The sequence below is a fragment of the Dipodomys merriami genome, unplaced genomic scaffold (assembly GCF_024711535.1).
Source record: "Dipodomys merriami isolate MVZ:Mamm:240054 unplaced genomic scaffold, mDipMer1.0.p SCAF_35, whole genome shotgun sequence".
Classification (NCBI taxonomy): Eukaryota; Metazoa; Chordata; class Mammalia; order Rodentia; family Heteromyidae; genus Dipodomys; species Dipodomys merriami.
The window spans coordinates 651387-662123 of record NW_027205048.1 but is presented as its reverse complement, the minus strand read 5'-3'; the positions used below and the strand labels follow the sequence as shown (position 1 = coordinate 662123).

At 42.1% G+C, this 10737-nt stretch overlaps 1 long non-coding RNA gene across 1 annotated transcript; it reads left to right on the top strand.

The window, feature by feature from the left end:
• Nucleotides 1-209: 209 nt before the first annotated feature.
• On the top strand, nucleotides 210-8897 carry LOC138803810 (uncharacterized). Its single transcript, XR_011365053.1, has 3 exons — nucleotides 210-289; nucleotides 7065-7593; nucleotides 8815-8897. It is a non-coding gene; the product is annotated as an uncharacterized lncRNA (long non-coding RNA).
• Nucleotides 8898-10737: the final 1840 nt, after the last annotated feature.

The window sequence follows — 10737 nt, the reverse complement described above, 5'->3', positions numbered from 1 at the left end:
AAAAATATTTTTGGGTACTCCTCCACTTAGATACAGTGTGTCCCCTTAGGCTAATGAATTTGAGGATTGGTTGCCAGTTGACCAGCCTTGGGGAAGTGATTGCACCATGAGGGGTCTGACCTCATCAGAGGATCCAATGATGGGTTCATAATTGATGGCATTATTAGGGAGGTGGTGCAAAGTAGGAGGTTGGAGAAAGAAGGTCACTAGGGGCCGGGGGAGCTGTCCTTGACTGGTACATCTTATTCCTAGTTCCTCAAGTCAATCTCTGCCACTTTTCCAACATGAGGTAAGCCACTTTGCTCAAACATGTTCTGTGTGCTGTGATACTTTGTCCTAGCACACATGGACCATGAAGCCCAGTGACCCATGAACTCAAACTTACAACATGATGAGCCAAAATAAAGCTTTCTACTTCTCAATCATTTCTTTCTGGTAGAAAACAGCAATCAAGAGTCTAAAGACATTTGTCTCTGTAACAGGAATTCTAGGGGTTCTGAGTCATCCCTCTCCCACCAAATGCCAAATAAAGAGATGAGTAGTGGTGAAGGGTTGAGAAAGGAGATGTATTGCCCAGTATGGGCACACTACTGGAAGAGATAAAGTAAATCCTTCAGACCATATTCAAGGCCCCGGCTTGAGCTCAAGGTTTACACCGAGGAAGAATTGGAACAGAAGGAGAGATGCATAGGTACATGATGAAACAGTCCCAGGAAATGCGTTGTTTCATTGATAATTATCTCAATTCTGGTTCAGCTGGGGTTTTGGAGAAGTTATTGCTGCCTCATCATTTGAGGGAAGCAACTTATTCCCATAAAATGATTGTTCCTGGCTCAAGGAAAAGCCTCCATTATAGGTAATTGTCTTCATTTGGTGTGGGGGGGGGGGTGATTTGTCTTTTGAAGAGCTACTAATCCTTAGAGGTATTTTCAGCCCTTTGTTATAAAGATGTTATTGATCAGCACTCACCTTTCTGGAGCCCAAGGTGATTTCAGGAGACATATTCAGAAGTAAAAGAGACCAATATAAAATGGAGAATGCCACGCTTTTATCCAGCTTCCAGTTAACTTGAGGGTCCAAGGAACTAGTCAATTCAGTGCTTTCTGTTTGTTTGCTTATTTGTTTTGTGTTTTTTTTGTTTGTGTTTTTTACGAGTTTGCATCTTAGTCCTCACAACTCTCAAGTCTAGTGGGAAACAGATATTAAGTACCTGGAGAAATGGATTATCCGAATCGGTAGATAAGAATTGGAAGCTTGCAAGACTATGATTGTGATAACAAGAGTGCTGAAGCAGCCAAATGACACAGAGAGGCCTCACTTTCCTAACGAAGAGACCTGTGAACTTAGATCTATAGAACTGGCAAGAAAATAAGCGAAGAAAGATATTCTCAAAAGAACATCAATCGTTTTGAATGAGTACTGATTATCTACTAAAGGACTGAAGGGAAGACAAGGACAGTAAACCAAAGGGCAATTGACAAAGAGGAAGCAAAAAGCAGGTCATGAAAGATCTTGTGAATCATAGTAAGAATTTAGGTCTTTATTCTAAAAATCAATAAAAAAAATCGAATCTTTTGAATGAAATGATAACAGAATTAGGTGTATTTCTAAACAATTATTGTTATAATGAGATGTACAAGACACTATGTTGAAAAACTAACTTTACAATTTAGGCAGGGGTGGGGTGGTGGGAGCATGTAGCTGTGGAGGTGGGAGGGAAGGGAAGGGAAGGGAAAAACAAAGGAAGATGATGTAACAATGCTTGATAGGAAATATACTCATTACCTTGCTTATGTAACTGTAACCCCTCTCTCTGAACAGTATTTTTTTTACAATAAAAATTATAAAAATAAACAATTATTCTGATTGAAGTCTGGAGAAAAGATTGTAAGTCATGAAAATGGCTGGAAGATGAATGAGATGATATGGAGAGACCACTCAGAAAGCTTTTGTATTTGCTTTCTGGATGAGAAATGAAGGTAGCCTAGGTTAGGGTTCCGCAGGAGATACCGAAGGAGTAAGACAACGAGTGTGGATAGATCGGATTAGTTGTTTGTGGAGGAGGGGGTGGTAATAGGAGTGACAGAATGATTCCTTTCAGCCTTTTCTGGCAGAACTGTCTGGGTGAGGGTGTGAGTTGCTAAAATGATAAACACTGGAAGGAGTGTTTGGGACTAGGTAGAAGGAGGATTTAGTTCAGTTTGACACTTTTAAATTTGAATTCCTTTGAGACATCCTGGGAGAGGCATAGAGCAAAATAGCTAGATATATAAATCTGCAGCTCAGAGTAGAGGTGTAGGCTAGTCACATAAATTCAGGAATGATTTGCATCTAGGTACTACTTGAACACATTTGGGGGTATCAGCTGCTTAGCAAAAGAGTACAGAGTGATGAGAAAAGCACTCAGACAAAGTCTTGGAAAATATCCACATTTAGAGATTAACAAAAAGAAAATGAATGACCACGAAGGAGGGATAAAAAAAAAGTCAAAGGTGTGTGTGTGTGTGTGTGTGTGTGTGTGTGTGTGTGTGTGTGTGTGTGTGTGTGTGTGTGTGTGTGTGTGTGTTATTACAGAAGAGAAAAGCCCAGGTATTTCAAGAGAGAACAATCAACAATATTAATGTTTGTAAGAAAATCAAGAGAGAGGAGCAATGAAAAATATTCATCCAATGGTGGTTGGTAAATACAAAGAGCTTTGTTTTTAAAGTGTGATTTTTGTGGGTTGTTGATATTGTTGTTTTCTCTCCAGATCAATGAATCTCTTTCTCTCACAATCGATAAACCTATTGCCAAGCTGATTAATGAATTAATCAGGATATATATATATATATATATATATATATATATATATATTTAAATCAGGGGCCATGTTTTATTGAAGGAGAAAGTTGGAGGCAGAGTAAAGGAAGTAAGGCAATCAAACCATGGTGGTACTCTAGCATGTTTGTTTAAAAAGTAGATATTGGGCATCGGCACTCTGAAGACACTCGTGTGAGGGGTCTGTGAGTCTAAAAGGCCCCTGCTCCATGGTGAGTGCGCTCAGCATCCATCACCTTTCTGCCCTCTCTCACACTGACTCTGGGTTGGCCCGTCTCATGGGCTTACGCTAATTGGACTATCTGTAGTGTAAAGCAAGCAAAAGTTTAAACCAGGCTGGTCTGTTGGGACTTGTTATGAGAAAATGTTTTTTCGTGGAAGGTAACTACCCCCTGTGAAGAAGCACTGGTAACCATGTGGAAATGCTCACAGCAAAAGCGAATGCCATGGCTGGAAGTCTGAAGTGGGAAGGCAGCTAGCAGCCAGGATCCCTGCTAAGTGAGGTCATTTGGAGAGGCCCAGATACCCCAATACTTCTGTCAACACCACTGGCAGCAGAACTGCCTAGTCAGCTCACTGACTTAATGAAAATCCAACAGCTTGCTTTTGTGTAAGGACATTGCATTTTGGGTGTGTAAGTTAGGGATAGGAGGGAATGACAGAGGCTTCCGTTTAGTGATGTCCCTGGCACTTCTACACTACTTTCCTGGAACTTAATGTCTGAGGGTGCTTTACTATCTTCCTGTAGTTTATCATCTTCTTCCTCTTCCCTTCTCCCTCTCTGGCCTTCTCAGCTCTCCATCTGGAGGCATTAGAAGGGTGAGAGGATCAAAAATCTTCCTTCTATGCCTGCTTTAAATCCAAAAGCCTCTGTTTACTCCACTCTAAATCTAAGAGGACAACACTTTTGCAAGGAAAGGTGAGGTGATACTATTTTTTGTGTGTGGGCTTAGCCAATTGAAAACTCATTCTCTTGTTTTCTTTCTTGCTTTTCCTCCCCCTTGAAGTTACCCTTAGTGCAACGATGCAGGTTACTTTATTCATCTTTGAGAACTTCTGCTTCTTTGGTCCTCGTAATATTGGAAATAAATTGTAGGTCTAGAGTGTTATTATGGGGTGAAACCCAAGACTCAGAAGTTACTCCCCAAGCCAAATTTTACTTCTGCAGAGGAGTATATAATAGGAGTTGAATTAGCAAGCATGCTGGGAAAGCAGTCTGCCCATATTTTATATCTAATGTCTCACTGCCACTCCTTCCATTCAAATTGTCTGCAAAATTTAGGTTCACAGTCTTTTGAGATTGGTAGTTTGACATGGGTCAAGAGTTTAAGTGACCAATCACCTGAAAGCCAAACACCTAGCCAAAGCAAGAATTAATTCAAAAAACAACTCTTGGTTCATAACAGAATGGGGCTCAATTGAAATAACATTCTATTTCAAAACATTATGACACAGCCAGACACCAAGGGCTCATGTCTATAATCCTAGCTACTCAAGAGGAAGTGATCTGAGAACTGTGATTCAAAGCCAGCCTGAGCAAGAAAGTCCAGCAAGCACTCTACCGCTTGAGCCACAGCTGGTTTTCTAGTGGTTTATTGGAGATAAGAGTCTTATGGACTTTCTTGCCCAGGCTGGCTTTGAACCGTGATCCTCAGATCTCAGCCTCCTGAGTAGCTAGGATTATAGGTGTGAGCCACCAGTGCCCAGCTTCCATGAGATTCTTATTAATCACCAAAAAGGTGAACGTGGAGCTATGGCTCGAGTGGTAGAGCACTAGCCTGATTTCAGGCACAGCACCCATACCCTGAGTTCAAGTGGCAGGACCAGCACAAAAAAATAAAAACTAAAAACTTTAATAAAACTAAAATACTTTAATGGAAAAACAAGATATGAAAGAACTGACCAAAGTAACAAGGTTACAAAACGATTTAGGAAGATGGTGGCTGCCCCGTAAATGGTCTTTCATTACATCAAGCAGTCATTGGACAGAAAAGCTCTTAATTCTTCACAATTGTCAATGATACTTCGAAATAATAGGGTTTCTTACGGATTTACCTATAAAGTATTCATAGAGCTTGTGGAGGTTTTGAAGTTTTCTTGTAGTGAAGCAAAGCAGCTTGGGATGGGATGGCTGTGTCCTTCCCCTTACCACTCCCTTAAGGTTGCAAGGTCTGTGGATTTTACATAACACAAAACTTCTGGCTTTGGAGACACTGAGGAGAAGCCATTATTCTTATTATGTTTGCAAGCACTTTTTGTTTCTGCTTGAACAAGTAACGGCATCACTCACCTACACAAAGCTATCAGTAGGAAATTTTGATACACTCTCCCTCAGGACAAGAAGAAAAGAAATCTGAAATAAACCCTCAAGAGCCTGTAATGATGCCAGGCTGTCATACAAGAGGCAGCCCACAGGCACTTCTAGGGGTAGATAAGGAACTTGTGAAATTGTCTGTGGTCTCCTCTTCCTCTGGGGCCCTCTGTGACCTGTTATTGTGGATGGTCACTGATTCTTCCACTTCAAGTTTGCTCTTGCAAGTAATTGGAGGGAGAGGAAGCCCACACATGGATGGAGACAAGGCTGGTCATCTGGGGACCTGCATTCCCGGCTAGGGTTGCAAACATGCAGCAGAGATCCACTTGCATGGGTCAAGGGACTCACTGAGGAATGTGAATAATTGGAGGAGGGAATACCTTTCATTTTCTAAGATGACTGTGGAGCCAGGCTCTGGTGGCTCCATGCCTGTAAGTAATCCTAGCTACTTGGGACTCAGAGATGTGAGGATATCGGTTTAAAGCCAGCCCAGGCAGGAAATTCCAAGTTGAGCTCTTATCTCCAAATAACTGCCAAAATACTGAAAGTGGTGTTGTGGCTCCAAGTGGTAGAAGGCTAGCTTGAGCAAAAATAGCTCAGGGACCACACCCAGCCCTTGAGTTCAAGCCCCATGACCAACCAAAGAAAAAGAAAAAGAAAAAAAAAAGTGACTGTGAAATCCACTGCTATCAACTTGCTCATTCACCACCTTAAATCCTTAGTCTGACACACAGTCTTTCCACAGCAAGAAGATGAAATGGCTGTCCCAAGTTTGGGAGAGGAAAAGAAAAAAGAAAATTATTACCACACGGGAGTTTGAAGCACTTTGGTTTATCTTCAGCAACACTGAGATTTGAACTCAAGGCCTTACACTTGTTAGGCAGACATTCTACCTGTAGCCTACATTTCTTGTTATTTTTGCTTAGGTATATTCTTCACATAGAGCCTTGTGCTTTTTTTAAAAAATCTGATACCTTCTACCTCTACCTGAATAAATTGATATTACAGACATAGACCACCACACCATACTTGATTTTAAGCTAAGGCCTTGAGAACTTTTTACTTAGAAGCTCTATCCTCCTATTTCCCCTTCCCACAGAACTGGGGACACACATGGGCACCACCACACCTATCTCCCAACCGCTTTGCTTTCAGTTTTGTTAATTTCTTTTGCTTTTATTATTATTATCATTTTTTGTTTTTTTCTTTTCTTTTCAACATTTTTTTTATTGTGATCTTTAAGAAGTTGTACAAAGGAGTTTCATTTCACCATGTCTGTTGATGGGTCCAATGTATCTTGATCATTGCTACCTCTTTCACCATTTTGGTTTTATTTCTTTGTCCCAAAAGTATTTTTAAAAAGTTAGTCATTTTCTTCTAATAGCTCCTTTGCTCTCAAGTAGCCTGAGAAGGGCTTTGATAGCAAAATTGCAAGGATATGGTGATTCTCATTCATTATATTAATGTATACAATAAAAACGACCTAAAGAGGGGATTCAGGAATCTCCACTTGCTTGCCATTCTGTAGCAAAGAGAGGTAGAAGCAGTTTGTCTTACTCAGTTGATTTGGTTGGAACACTAGGGAAAACCTCCTTAAAGAGCATGAGATCTTCCTGTTCACTTGTCTTCTAACCTTTCAGTTGCTAAATTCTGGAGATAAGAAATGAATATGATATGGTTCCCATAAAGTAAAAAAAATTAAAAAATAAACTAATAGGAAGATATGAGCACATAATGATTATACAACAGAAGTTTATTCAGCAGCAGTTCCAAGAGGAGTGATTTACTCAGCCTGAAAAATATCCTAAGAGGCTTCAGAAAGGCAGCGGTCCTGGCCTGTGTCCTTGGGGATGTATGGGAATTCGTGAGTGACAGAGCTGGAACTGGACCCTTGGGAAAACATCACAGCTACCTTTTCTTTTTTTCTCTGCAGAACCATGACACTACTGCACCCCTGGTTCTCAGCCTGGAAGTTATGTGAGAATGGGAATAAGGACAAGGCAGAACAAATTCATACTAAGTATGATAGATTCTTAGTGGCAACTGCCAACATTGACCTTAAGGCTACTGGTGAAGGGGTCTCCAGTGTAAGTTTCCTGGCAGATGACTAAAGTGAAAGACTGAGATCTCCTTTCCTCACAGGGCAAGCATCCCTGCCCCCACCCCATCTGAAAGGATGCCTGGAAAGGGGCATCTTTGCATCTCTGCAACTGCCTGAGGCCTCTGTTGAGTTTGCTTTGAAGCTCTTCTTCCTCCTCTGATCATATTCTCCCTGGGTGTTGCTCATCAAGGCCCACATAAAAACCCCTGCGCACGGTAATCTCCGAACCAGCCACAGCCTGTTCACATGCAGGGGAATGAAACCGTTCCCTTACAGCACTTGACACACATAGTTAACTTAAAGAGAATGGAGGCCTTGGTACAAGAGACAAAGTTGTAAAGCCGACAGGAAAACAACATGGGTAAGTAAATCTTCCTGATCATTTATTTAGCAATGGATTTTAGACTGTAACACCAAAGCACACTAATAAAAGGGGGGAAAATGACAAAGGTAAATGGGATTTTTACCAATGCCATCTGAAGATGCTATCAGAGTGGAAAGATAACATGAGAGCAGGGTGTTTCTGGAGCCTGGTCCAGAGAAGGAAACTTCATCCTCTTTGGATGGGAGAGCATTTGCCCAAGGCTCATGGTAGGGAAGCAGTCCACCCAGCAGAGCAGACCAATGCCTTCCTGAAGCTGGGATGTCTTCCAGTGGTCTGTGACTTGGGGTTTCTGCTACCATTCATGCTCTAAATCCTTGCACCGGTTTCAAGATCATCTCCTATTTGGAAGCTACGGCTCTGAGGACACCAGTCTGCTGTAGGTCTCCAGTAAATGTTTCCCTGATCATCTCTGAGTTTCTGACCATCTTCCTGGGTGACAATCAAGGCAACATCTTCAAGTGACATTAATCCCACTCCCTGGTTTTTGGGAGTGCCCAGCATCCTAGATATAGATCTCCCAGCCTACAAGAGTCACAGGATGACTGGTGCTCAGGGAAGAGAAACCCTGGGACACCTGAGTGGAGACAGAGCATGCTTATCTTATAAGAATTAGCAAGGAGGTCTCGTGAGAATGACTTCTGAGCTGAACGCTGATGGTTTAAAGCTGTAATCCTAGCTACTCAGGAGACAGACCTGAGGGTTGCAGTTTGAAGTCAGCCTGGGCAGGAAAGTCCATGAGAGTCTTATAACCAATTAATTACTAAAAAAAAGGCAGGAGTTGAGCTGGTGCTCTAGTGCTAGAGCAATAGCCTTGAGCAAAAAAAGCTCAGGGCCTGAGTTCAAGCCATAGGACTGGCAACTCTCTCTGTCTCTCTCTCTGTCTCTCTGTCTCTCTGTCTCTCTGTCTCTCTCTCTTTCTCTCCCTCTCCCTCTCTTTCTCTCCCTCTCCCTCTCCCTCTCTCTCTCTCTGTCTCTCTCTGTCTCTCTCTCTCTCTCACACACACACACACAAATCTTTTAAAAAAGAAAATGACATTTGAAGTCCTTTTTAAACAGATATGTTTTAAAAACAAGATTTTATATTCCTTTGAACAAGAGATTCCTTTGCCATTTCTGGCGCATTTTGAATTTCAATCTAAATATAAGGACCAGGAATCTGCATGTTAACAAGTTCTTCCACTTGTATCTTTTGCACAGGGTTGCCTGAAAACATGAAAGAAAAATCTCAAGGTCATAAAGGCATTATTCTTCCAATAACATCACAGATAAAGGAACACGACCTTCCTTGCTGACCACAGATGTTATGCTTCCTGTACCAGGTGCATACGTGGGTAACATGATTTGTAAGAGAATCTCCGTGCTCACAGCTGGGGCTGCTGCTAACCACCCATGCTCAGCATCTGGGCTGTTCGCTGACCTCTGGCTATGTGGCAGAGGAGAACAATGTGCCTTTCAAGGAGTTCTTTGGTATTCAAACGCTTTTGTTTGATATCCCTAGTGCACAGCAGGTCTATGATTTGATCACTGTCTTTCCTCCCCTGGCAAGCAGTCCGTGCCAGAGTTAGAAGGACATCAGTCAGTGCATCCGAACCCTGGACAATGGGAGCTCCAGATACCATCAGACCCTTTCTCTGTCTTTTCCCTTAATGTGCTTGGGTAATCTGTTTTAAAATCATTTCCAGCAATGTTGCCTCAATAACCTCTCCTTGGCAGGTGCTCCATTGTCCTAGTGGGCTTCAGAGGTATTTTTCCCCTCACTTAGATCCCTCTGTCTTTCTCTTCAAAGAACAGAAAGGGAATGAAATATTAAAACAAAAAAAATGGCTTTTACAGCTTTAAGTCTCTTTTTCCTTCTAAAATTGAATAAAGAGAGTATAAAAATAGAGGTAGAATAATGAAGTACTTAGTTAAGACCCTGGAATCAAACTGTCTGGGTTCAAATCCTGTGGTTTATTAGTGTTATAATTTTGAGTAATTCGCCTCATCTTCCTTCCTTTGTTCCTTCCCTCTCCTCTTCCTCTTTCTTTTAGTCTATCCTGGGGTTCAGACTCATAGATTTGTGCTTGCTAGGCAAAATAGTCTACTACAGAGTCGTGCCTCTAGACTGTAGCCTACTTTGCTCTTTTGGTTTTTGGGAAAAGGTCTCATATTTTGCATAGGGAAGCCTGCACCAGGATCCTTGCATTCATACTTTCAGCTAGAGCTGAAAAGTTCCCATTCCTTGGTTCTATTAATATCTCTCAACATTAACTCAGAACAAAACTCATCAAATCGGGGAGAAATGCATAGAAAAGCTTTGCTCGGTGAGGCTTTCTTCAGAGGCCAATAGAAGCGTGGCAGGTGGATGTAGAGAGTAGTGGGAAAAGCCACGTCAGCTCTGCGAGACCTCAGCCTGCAGGACTCGGCTCTTTCTCCTTTGGAAGCAAGTGTTTTCCCAAACAATTTTCGAGAAGTCTAGCACTGAGTCTTATTTGGCACATTTCTCTGCATGGTTGTGCGAATTATTTAAACTTCTCAGAAGCTCAGTTTCATCTCTAAATTCAAATTCCTCATCTGCTCCTCCGTGGATGGCTGCAAAGGCAAATGGCAGGGTGTATGCCACTACGGGTCACAAAATAGTCATTAGGAGAACATTAGGTAAGCCCAGCCCAGTGGCTATGAAGGCCCAAGTTGTGGAAAGGAAGCAAGAATTAGTGGGCAACAGCCTGAGCCTTCCAGGAGGGGAGGGCTTCCCGCTGGGCCTGTGCAGGCCATGGAGTTACAAAACCAGCATGGTCTATTTAACGTCTCTGGTTTTGATACTCCCAGCGGCGGCTCCCTTAGGAGTAAATACTGGTGGCTATGAATATATCTGACAAGCTGAACATCAGTGACAGCCACTCTCCCACACAGCAGGCGGCCCTGAAACTGGCAACTTATTCCCCAAGACAAGGTCCCTGGAGGGAATCAGAGCAGATCTTCTTTTTGAAAAGTTCAATTTCCAACTGTTTCACTCTCTTTTGGATTCCACACATCATTGGGCATTAATGAATGAAGAGAGCCAGCTCCAAGTTTCCCCTGCATAGGAATCATTAAATGAACCCAAACAGATGCCAGTAGGTTGTTTTTATACCCCTTGAC